Here is an 11413-nt window from a genome sequence, read left to right on the forward strand (position 1 = left end):
CTTCGAAAGGGCTTTCACTCCATGCATCGATTGGGGTTGTGAAAGACTGACTGAAAAGCCTAGGCTACGTAAAAACTAGAGATGCACCAGATCCTGATTTTTAGGATCCTACCGGATACCGGATCCACTGCTTAAGATCCTGCCAGACCTGGACCCTGTGAAAAACCTTATTATCCTGCCGGATCCGGAACCGACTCTTGGATCAGGTGCATCTATAGTCACTATACAGATTTTAGAACACAAGCCTCAAAATCGTATTTGGCTAAGTGAAACAATGCGTGTAACATTTTCTGAACATTTTTCAGTAGTTATAGATAGTTAACCAGTGCTCTCCCCCATCCTCCATCACTCGTGGTACCCTGAGCATGGTACTTTTACCGTCCTGCCTCACTGCTCCCTTTGGATACCATTTGGCATGCCCCTTTGCACAGGTGAAGCGTAAACGCAATTTAATTTTGTGTGCTGTGGAGATCTCAGTCACAATGACAATGAGAGTTCCCCAGGTGGACTTTGGCGTTGTATTACAACTGTAGCTGTATTATGTACCGCCAATACATAGTTTTTTCATTTACAAACAGCAATCAGAGGTTGAACAGTGCACAGCCAGGGTCGCGGAGCCAGGGACTGTTTACAAACGGTAAACCCATGGTAACCATATCAACCCTTTTCAAATTTATCAATCCTCACCAACTGTCTCTGGCTGGCTACATTTCCTCATAATCTGTATTCTGAATAGCAACACATTGCATGTATTTCAATTAGGTCTACTTCCAGGCACTGCTTGTCATGAATGCAAACATGAGCCCATGGATGAATTCTGCATCCGTTTGGGGTTTTTCATTTTGAATTCCGACAGTGGGCTGTTTTTATTTCCTTTGAAAGTTGCAATCAAAGGCATGCATCCCGCCGCGTGCCACTGTGCTCGGCAGGTGTCAGCTCTCAAGACACAGGTGCTACCTTTAATTAAACTGTATAGCAGCAACTCCCAGAGGCATTCCAGTCTTTTGTCGGTAGCTCAGTCTTTAGTGGGAGTCTGAAAGCGTTTATCATCTTCACCATCAGCTTCATCTTCACCTTCATCTTCATCATCATCATCCCACAACTGTCTCGGTCTCTTTTAAAAAGAGCGATGAAATCAAGGTCCAGACTAATCTGTATTCAGCCCTCATCCCGCCGTCGCCACAAAGATGAGGCTTTGAAAGATAGCTGTGCAGGAAATCTTCAATTATGATGATGTGATTGGTTGCCAACATGTCATCGGATTTGTGTTAACTCTGAAGGGGATGGTGTGTGCCTCAGACAACACCTGTCAAACTGCAGCATGATCAGTTCAAGGTAATAACACTCAACACTTTGGAAGTGATATGTGCTGACAGGCATGTTGTAGCTTCTTTGTGCAGATGGGTCCACTGGCGCGCCTGTTCTTACGTTGCGGGAAAGACTCAACTACATCATAACAACATTGTTATGACATTACAGAGAGCCTTTGTAACTGAGGTCATCCTGCACTAGTTTGCCACCTGGGGCTCGAACCCGCCACCTACCAGTCAACGCTGCAGTTCGGGCATGGGAGGCACAGCACGATACCACTGAGCTAAAGGACCAGACCGATTAGCTCAGCGCTACAGATACTGTATGAGGCCTCGGGACGGAGGTTTTACTATCGTTGTACCGCTGAACTCTGCTAGTTGGCATCGGTTACACCTCAAGTAACATGAAGACTTGGTCATTACAGTTTTGAGGACAGTCAGCTTAAAATATAGGCTCTGCACAAAAGGGTTAAGCAAATGGGCATGACTATGTGTAATAACAACGTAATAGAGGTGCCTTGTGTGTTATGTATTACACCCTTACTACATGTCTGATTACTGCACGTCGGATTCAAGCCATACCATTTTCATAGTATTACATCATTTTTTAACCAGGAAAAAACTGCATACGAAAGCATTTCACTGTTGCTTTCAAGTCCTTCTGAATTTGCATCATGGCCCATATTATGCAGGCTTTACCAAAGTTGTGTTGTAGGGACATGCATCATACAGCTAACAAAAGTCTTTGAACTACACATAACTTTGATTCCTTATTCATAGGAACTTTAAGCATTGTCAGATAGCCGCTCAGTCGAGCCTCACACTTAGCCCCATGGTCTGTTCTGAAAAAGTCAGCTGAGGTCCCATCTGATATAGTATTCGAGGGAAGTAATCTTGGTGGCTTGCACTCATTGTGTGTGCTGTTTGGTGAAGATATTTGATAGATTTCTGTGACTTTCTTGGCCTTATGTTATGCAATAAATGAGCCTACCTCGGAAGCCTATACGTACCTGCCCTTCTTAAAGGTTTCTTTTGTTTCAGACATGTAAAAGTTTGTATCTTTTATCTGACATGTTTCGACAGTGAGACTTCCATCTTCATCAGGGGGTCAGATGGATGTCGATGTGTGACGTGCTTTGAAAACAGATGTTGTGGAGGTGTGACCTTCCTGTCAATACTGAGGCCACAACTCTAACAGCAAGAGGTGTGACCTGTCAGTATTGACTGGAAGGTCACACCTCCACAACATTAGCTGTTTTTAAAGCGTGTCACGCATCAACATCCATGTGACCCTCTGATGAAGACGCATCATGTCACCAGGCTAGGTATAGGCAGCTGCTTGGGGCCCCCCAACTTATCCTATAATCGCCTCTGATGAAGACAAGTCTCACCGTCACACATGTCAGGTAAAAGATAAGAACTTTTACATGCCTGAAACAAAAGAAACTTTAAGAATTGATTTTAACTCTGAACGTCATACATCTAATCTATATCTGCACTGCATGAACACTTTCCCTGTTTAGATAGGCATATTACATAAATGATGGGCTTGAGGGGACTCTCAGACAGCAGCTTTTGCATTGTCATATTCAGTGCAGACTAGATTGGTCCACAAAAGCATAATTGTGTTTGTCTTGTCTGTGCCTCAAGTAGGCGTTTCAGAGTCCCCGCTTAAACCGCAACAGACTTGAACGTGTCTTCATACATCAATCAATTATTTTGCTAAATCAGTCGTAAGACTGCATAGTGTTATCACTCCATGTTAGTAATATCTTCAAGTTATGTGGGTTGTATGTAATGTATGTCTGTATACAGTAGGCCTGTGTCCTCTGTTTTTTTGTCAGTTGTGCTGTGTGAGTCTTGTGATGTGATGTTATGTGCATGTCCTGTCTTAAATAGTATTGCTCAGGGACGCAAAATGAATTTCAGTATAAACTGATAATGAAGTATAATCGTATTGTGTCGTATCGTATCGTATCATATCGTGTTTGTCTGCATGTGTGTTCTCTCTTTCTCTCCCTCTCTCTCTCTCTCTCTCTCTCTCTCTCTCTGTGTGTGCGTGTGCGTGTGCATGTGTGCGTGGTGCGTGCATGTGTGTGTGTGTGTGTGTGTGTGCCCTTTGATACCTTATGTGTGCATCTTGTGCTCCACATACTAGACCTGAAACACTTAATCCTGAACGCTTCGAATGCCTTCCAGGTAGCTCATTAGCAGACAAGAGTGTGTAGAATGTGCCATGAACGTGTCTGGAAGATCAATAAACCTGATTAGGCAACCATGGGGAGGTGAGAGAGAGAGAGAGAGATAGAGATGGGGAGGGTGGTCTGTATAGCTAAGGCCTGGAACAGCAATTAGCTATGGTTTGCTTCCCAACATCTGCCATCGCACACCATCATAGTTACGGCCTCCGCCTACACTTTCCATGTCATTCATTATCTCGTGTTGCTGTGCTGTTCAGTATGTATGGCATGTAATATACATATCATTTGTGGAGGAAAGAAAGAGAGAAAGAAAGAAAGAAAGAAAGAAAGAAAGAAAGAAAGAAAGAAAGAAAGAAAGAAAGAAAGAAAGAAAGAGTATGGAAGTGTAAAAAAGGCAGGGAGAATGTAGACCAGAAGAGATGGATGTTCAACCAGGTATAACTTGATCAGAGGAGAACAGAAGCATTTATCAAAGAAATGTCAGGAAAAGCCAAGCAGAGAGAATATACCTGATGAGATTTCTTGGAATGATAGCTTACGTGATGGGACATTTAAGCCATGTAGGCCTACAACCCTTCTGCAATGTGTGTACTGTATAGTGTGTGTGTCTTTATTGTATGCTGTCCATGTATGTATGAGGCCAGAGAGAAGATATCTGCATACTGTAAGACAACAGTGAAATACAAATCCACAAATGTACCCATCACGTCTAGATTCGACTGCAAACTCAAGTGAGGATAGAAGTATAAAGAAATCAAAAACACTGTACAAGACAGTAACAATCTATTTTGAAAAATTCGGTTGGAGCCAAATGTATGGGAGGAAATATCACCTTTTCGCACTTAACACTTCTCAGATAATACCACCAGTGCTGCTTCAGACAGAGCCAGCGCCACAAGCAGGCGCTGAAATGGGCGACGTGTGGGAGAGGCGTGACATGAATTCTCTCCCGTATTCTCCGCTCGGCTGACTTTTTTCTCACCTTGTGGAATGCTCTGCCCTTCTCTTCTCTCGGCCCTCTCGTCCCATCTCCTCCCCGGTTTTGTTGCTTTGTTAGCTGCCTGTCGGAAATATTAAAGAGAATTTGACTGACAGCTTGAACATGAGAAGGGCATGATTTTATAAATGCATATAAAGCAGCGTTTCTCTTAAGACCACTGCAAAGTGGTCTTCAAGGAATACTAAGTGGTCTATATGTATGCGTGGTTCTTTTAAAAATCATTTTCTCATTCTACAATACCTATTAAAGTGGCGGCTAATCAAACAAATATTTAGACGCCAAGCGGCTGATATTGGGGAGAGTAGCTCGACTCGCTAGATTTGCAATAAGCTCCAGGATGCATCACTTTCGGTTTTGTTGGCTTTATTTTACTTATCTTCTTCAGGGTTAAAAGGTTCACAATATTCCATCCATCGTTAAAATCCACAAAGTAGCAAGCCAGTTGTGCAAAGGTGCTGGAAAGTGCCAAAGCGCTGTGCAACTGAAGCTATAAAGTGCAAGGTGTTATATTGTTGCGGCAATAATCAATGCGGTCGGCAAAAGTAGGCCATCCCCAAATCACCCACTTTCCTACTAACTTCTCTGCCATATCCCCAGCGCCAGGTGATATACTAAAACTAATCACCACGTGACCCAATCATGCACGTCACCACCCAAACCTGTCAATCACAGTCAAAAAGGTAAAATCTGTCCGCAACATTCAGGCCCCTAATTATTACGACACACACAGTAATAATTACAAATTCTAAACCCAAACATTATGCATGCACATCAAATTCATTACTCAAAGTCCATGAAGACATTTTCTTTCGCCTTTGTTTTTCTTTTCTTTTCTCCTGTGTTCATGTGAGTGTGTGCATGTATGCGTGTTTCTTTTTTCAGTACAGGTCAAAAGGGGTCAGTCATAGGCCAGAGGTTACTAGCACTTAGCCTAGATATCAGGGTCGGTCACGTTAACTGGCCAGTGCGTTAGACGTTAGATGTAGATGTCAAGGTCACGTTATGTGGGGTCAAAGGTCAGGAGCCTCCGTGAGAAGGCACAATTCTGGTAGGCCGGCTGGCAAGGCTGGTCGGGGCCTCGACCCAGACCCGATGCACCAGCCCTCTCTGGTCTGGCACGGCCGCTGCAACTCGGCCAACGATCAAGGGACCATGACGGCGCCATGGTGAGGACCACGTCCCCAGCAGTGATGTTGAGCTTGATTCTTGTCCAGTAGTCACGCTGCTGAAGCCGTGATAGGTTCTCTCTGATCCATCTTCTCCAGAGCAGGTCGGAGACATACTGCTTTGACTTCAGCTGGAGGAGGTGGTTCTGTGTTCGTGCTTCCAAGTCTTTTGGATCAGTGGCCTGCTGCATAATGGGTCTGCTATTGACACCTTTGTCCAGAACAGGGTTCAACTCGCATAGATGCCTGCTTCGCTTCACGTTTTCTCCTGTTTGCTGACAGGAGATCTCTTCTGCAGAACTTTCCAAGTGACAGAACTCGACACTCTGCATCCCAGCATCCTTCAGCTCTCCCACTGAGAGCAAGCCGTTGCGGGAGTCATCCCAGTGATGACGAACAATCTCAGTGCTGAACTGAGAAGGGGCATTGGCTTCACTGTGACACAGGACTGCCATCTTGAACCTCATCCCACCCACCACTCTTACAAGGCGAGTCCTGGATGAGGGTTTACTGATCAGGTGGGTGGAAGGATGGCCGTCCTCACCACCATCAGCATCACTGGCAGCAGCAACTTCTGAAACGTTAATTGCAGCAGAGTCTTTGACTACAGGATTTCTGAGTGTGATTTCCAGTACACCGTCTGTGTTCACAGTCCACTTGCTCCCTGACTGCTTAAAACATGTGGGGCCATTTAGCCATGACACATTCTTCGAAAAGGGCTGCTCTTTGAACTTAGTCAGCAGCATGCCAACTTGTGTGGTTGTGAGGCCAGGATCACTCAACCACTGTGCATTCTGGGCAGCACCCCAGAATGATGCTGCACAATCGACGTCAACTCTGTGGCAGGGTAGATACCTGCTCTTACGGCCTGGGTGTTGACGGTCTGAAGAGGGCACCCCCTGTGCATTGCCCTTCTTACGGCTTGTGTGTTGATGTTCTCTCATGAAAGTGGCATCGTTTTGCGCAGGTTCTTGTCGACTCCGACAACTCTTCTTGAAGCTTACAGCACTTGCACGGTTGCTGAGCATTACTGTGTCTCGAGCTCTCACAGGCAGGGCAATGCTGTGAGGCCCATCTCTCAGGGTCACTGTCCTTTTGGCCAACTTTGGGGTCACTGCATCTTCTCTTGACTGAGCCAACTGCTCGTCATGACTGTTCGCAGGGGAGTCCATTTTGACTTTCTGTTTCCACAACTCATCTGAAGTCACAGCAGAGCTTTTGTAGACATAGACCGTGGCCAACTTGCGGTCCTGCTCACCGGCCCCAGTAAGGCCACTCGACTGAACTGTAACAGGAATTTCATGTGTCATCATGGTGTCAGGCGTAATTTCATTCTTTCTTCTATGAATGTTGGGCAGACTTGGTTGGTGGACCAACATCGGAGTTGACTGATTTTGCATGTGCACGGTTGACACCAGACTGCCATCGGTTGCTGAACCAGCATTTTGCTGTGGGGACAAGAATGCACTTTCTGGTGCTAGCAAGTGTGTGTACTCTTTCACATGCACAGGAGGTTCTGTGAGAGAAGGGGCGGATTCACACCTTTCCATTTGTGATTGCACTAATTTCACTGTGGGTATGATACTGAAAGCAAGTGGCATTTCTTTTGACTTTAACGTAGGCCTATATGTAGAAGCGTTGAACACTTCTGCATCTACATCAAGATTCTTAAAAGCTTTTTCATTTTCTTTAAAATACGGCTCCATTCCATTGGGTGTTCTTGATGTGGTGCTCTGAACAGTTGAGATCTTTGAACTGACTCTACTTCCATGATTTGAAACCTTGTGCATTGGAGACACATGCTGAGAATGAGCAGGCAGGTGAAGCTCTGTGGGCTGCTCATTTACAGGTGCTGCCCCCTGTGGGGCACTTTGAGAAGACATTTCAGGTGGCCCACCTGTTCGTTTAACTCCTGTGAGCCATACTTGCACTTTCTTAATAAAACATTCATTGTATTCTCTTATGAACCAGAACAATTCATCTTGATTTTCTTGCTCCTCGATAGGAATCAGAGGCAGCAGAGAGCAATGCAGTTCACTGGCCATTTTAAACAGTTGTTTCATTTCATTAAATAGCAACTTGACATGGCATTCATTTCCATCAGCTTTCATCAGTTCTTTTAGAGAAACAGTCACACTTTCCATTTTTCTTACATGTTTTTTCAGTTCTGTTTGAATGTTTTCAATTTTGTTCGCCAGGCCCTTTCCAGTGGAAACCATTTGTCTTTCATCTTGTGCATTTTTCACACCAGGAATTTCTTTGTCACACATTTTTGCATCTTTCACAAAAGGGACTTCTTTAACATTCATTTTTGCATTATTCGCAGTAGGCATTTCCTTGTCTTTCATTTGTGCATTATTCACATCAAGGGTTTCTTTGTTATTTGTTTGCATCTTTCACATCAGAGGCTTCTTGCCACTCAGTCACTTTCATTCCAACTTTTTCCAACAAGGCAGGCAAATCTAGCCTAGCGCAGCCAGACCCGTACAGCAAAAAGCTGTACCAGGGTCTAGGAGGGCTGGGCGGCAGTGTGGGCGGGATAAACGGTTGCTTCAGCACTCAACGTCACGCAATAGGATGGTGGAACAACCAATCCCCACACACTTCTGTGTAACGTCACAGCTGTCTTTCACAACGTACACGCGACGACATGCCCCTTTTGTAGGTGCAGCGGCTAGAGGTGCTTAACTCGAATCTTTGAGGCGTCCGGATTGATTGGATCATTCCAAGGAGGGTACCCGGATTAGCCGGATCACTCGGATCATTCGGATCACTTATTTAAAATAAATAAAAAATAAAAAATAATAACGTATTTTTTCAAACGTTTCTGCCGTTAAGTAGTTATGCGCATAGGCGTGCACAGGTAGACACGAGGTGTTGCTTGGGCAGCACCAAGTTGCCTTTAACGGACAAAAGTGCCCTTTTGAAAGTTCGTTTTTTATTTTTATTTTTTATTATTTTATTCCTTAAATGTAGGGTTAACGCTGTAGTCGATGTTCCCATCATCATTTAGACATGACTGTCAATTAAAATCGCGTGATAATAATGCCTCATGCCCCCTCCAACGGCACACATCCCTCCATTTCTCAACGTGAGCGCGCTTGAACTGACAGATTCGGAAGCGCGTTGCGCAGGCAGCAGTGTGGCGGGCAGCCCCCACCGTTCTCCCCTTCAGCCAGGTAACAGTCAATAGCCTATTTAAGATGTTGAAAGTTGCTTGTGAGTGACTTTGGAAGTGATCTAAATAGAGCCTTGAGTTTTATAATGAGACTTTGCTAATTGTGCATTTATCAAATCTACCGCAGAAGAGGTAGCCCAAGTTGTCAACAATTAACACAGTGTAACATGATTGTAACAACCGTTAGCCTATAATGAATCCAGAAGTTGCTCAAACAGTTTCAGGTCGAACGATGAACCTGTTCTGTAGAATGTTTGGGAAACAGCGAGAGGATTCATGTAGACCTAGTCTTAGGTATGTTTGGGAAAACGTCGGCCTCCTGATGAAATATGCAACGCGCCAAATCACATTTGTAATAGACGGCGGAATGGAACAGAACAGCGGTCATGGCCAGGGAGGAAAAAAAAGTGTGTGGGAGAATTCCAGCAAATCTGCCACTTATAGCCTTCTGCATAGCAATAATAACAGGGTGCACAGTAATGTCTTATGCGGCGGTAAACAGGATTGTGTTTAATGACACCTCCAGAAAAGTGTTATTAGCCTACTTACACGGATACAATCTCCGACCCAAAGAAGCAGTTTTCACTCACAATACCAGTGTAATACGATTTGATAATGTCTTGCAATGATAGTTGGGCTTTATTATCGGTCTTAACAGTTTGAAAACACACATGAACTAATTAAAATCAGTACTAATGGAGGAAAAATGACCGGAGATGCTGAGTTTTCCCAGTAAAGAATCTGAATGAATCGCTTCCTGATGACTGCAAGTATGTTCAACTGCTGCGCTGGGAGACGCACAGTTAAAGCGACAGTACACTTTTTAGTCCATGCGGTAAATTATGCTCTCGGCATGGTAATCTAATTATTTTAACTTTCCTACATAATATTCATAATTTTAAACATTTTTAAATGTTTGGTTTAGCTTACTGTGGAATGTTTATTAGAATGTGATTAAAAAAATAAAAATAATTATAACCGAAGCGTGACAGCCGCCAGTTCCACATGCCCCCCACCATCACCCCAGGACCTGCCCCCCAAAATGTCTGTGCACGCCAGTGGCTATGCGCCTCGCCTTTGTTGTTCCATTTATCAATTCACGTGGATAAATCAAAGAGTAAGACAGTTTGATCAACAAAACTCACTTTATGAATGTCACAGTTCCTAAACTCATGCTGCGAGCCGACCCACCTGGGTCTCCTCACTAAACATGCAACCACAACTCGAACAGCCTTTGGCAGCAGTGAAACGGCATGTTCCTGATTTTGCAGTAAATAATGTGTGTGTTTGTATTTAAGAAGACTAAAAGTAAAATATTTGGGAGCAGAAGTCTAGTTAAGCAGGGACAGTCAGGAGGCGAGCAGCAGATGACCACTCGCTTCCGCTGCCGAGTTGCCTTGCGACTCGCACACTCGTGGCAAAAACGAAACTTAAGCGTTGACCCGATCCGTAGGGGATTCGCTGCTACCAACAACTCAGGCTAGAGATCCATTATGGCGTTACGTTATCGCAGCTCGACGTACTGGATGCCCCAGTGTCGACGCACTGCTACTACAGCTCGCGTGGCCCGGTAATTATATACAGGAAGTACATCAATCTACATTTCTAGCCGTTTTTGTCGATATAGCAAACCAACTACCCCTAAAGTACAGTTCAAAATGCTCTTACCGAAATCGGCACGTGTTTTTTTCACACACAGCTTGGCCTCTTGTTGTTATGCTTGTGGTCGAAATCGAACATAATCATTTGAACCCAGGCATCATATGCACATGCAACATAAATGCTTGTAGTCTATATTTTGTACATCCAAAAGTTCGATAGATGTCAAAAATCTACTTTTACGGAGGGAAATGCACCTTTGTGATGACCACAGGTATCATGGGACATCTTCATGTGCTCAACAGTCATTGGGTAACGCAGTCCGTCGGCCGCTGCTAATTTGCATAACTTTCAGGAGAGCTCAACTTTTGACGTGCCACCGGAGCCACGCTCGCCGTGCCGGAATCCCAACATGCTTTGCGAATCCGGTAACGACGATCTGCCGCATTTCATTGGAAATGAATTGAATGCGTTGGTACGGCTTGCGTCAAACTGACTAGTGGATGGGCACCGTCAGTCAGGATTCGTCTCACCGAGTCGCCGAGGGCGCCGCTGCTGAGTGACTCGGACGAGGGGAGTGACAGCAGTGGCTTTAAAGACTGTACGCTGTAACGCAGTGAGTGATAGTAGAGTCACGTCTGTAGACTATAATTTCCCTAAGAGTAGCCTACAGACTGGGATGTTAAAGCGTTGGCAGAGCACTGTTAACATTTAGGAATGTAGACCTCAACAGAGTCAGAAGCACACACACGGGGATCCGCGACTCAATTGGCCACAACAGGCTGGACGGATCTAACAGGCTGGATGGATCTAACAGGCTGGATGAATGACGAGGCGGGAGTTGGTTCAGTTTTACTCAGTGAGTGTTCGTGACTGAACAGCATACTAGGGAGATTAGAGAATGGCTGTTGTAGTCAACTAAAGAGGATATATTCCGGTTTCACAATTTCTCGCGCTGT

The sequence above is a fragment of the Engraulis encrasicolus genome, chromosome 5 (assembly GCF_034702125.1).
Source record: "Engraulis encrasicolus isolate BLACKSEA-1 chromosome 5, IST_EnEncr_1.0, whole genome shotgun sequence".
Lineage (NCBI taxonomy): Eukaryota > Metazoa > Chordata > Actinopteri > Clupeiformes > Engraulidae > Engraulis > Engraulis encrasicolus.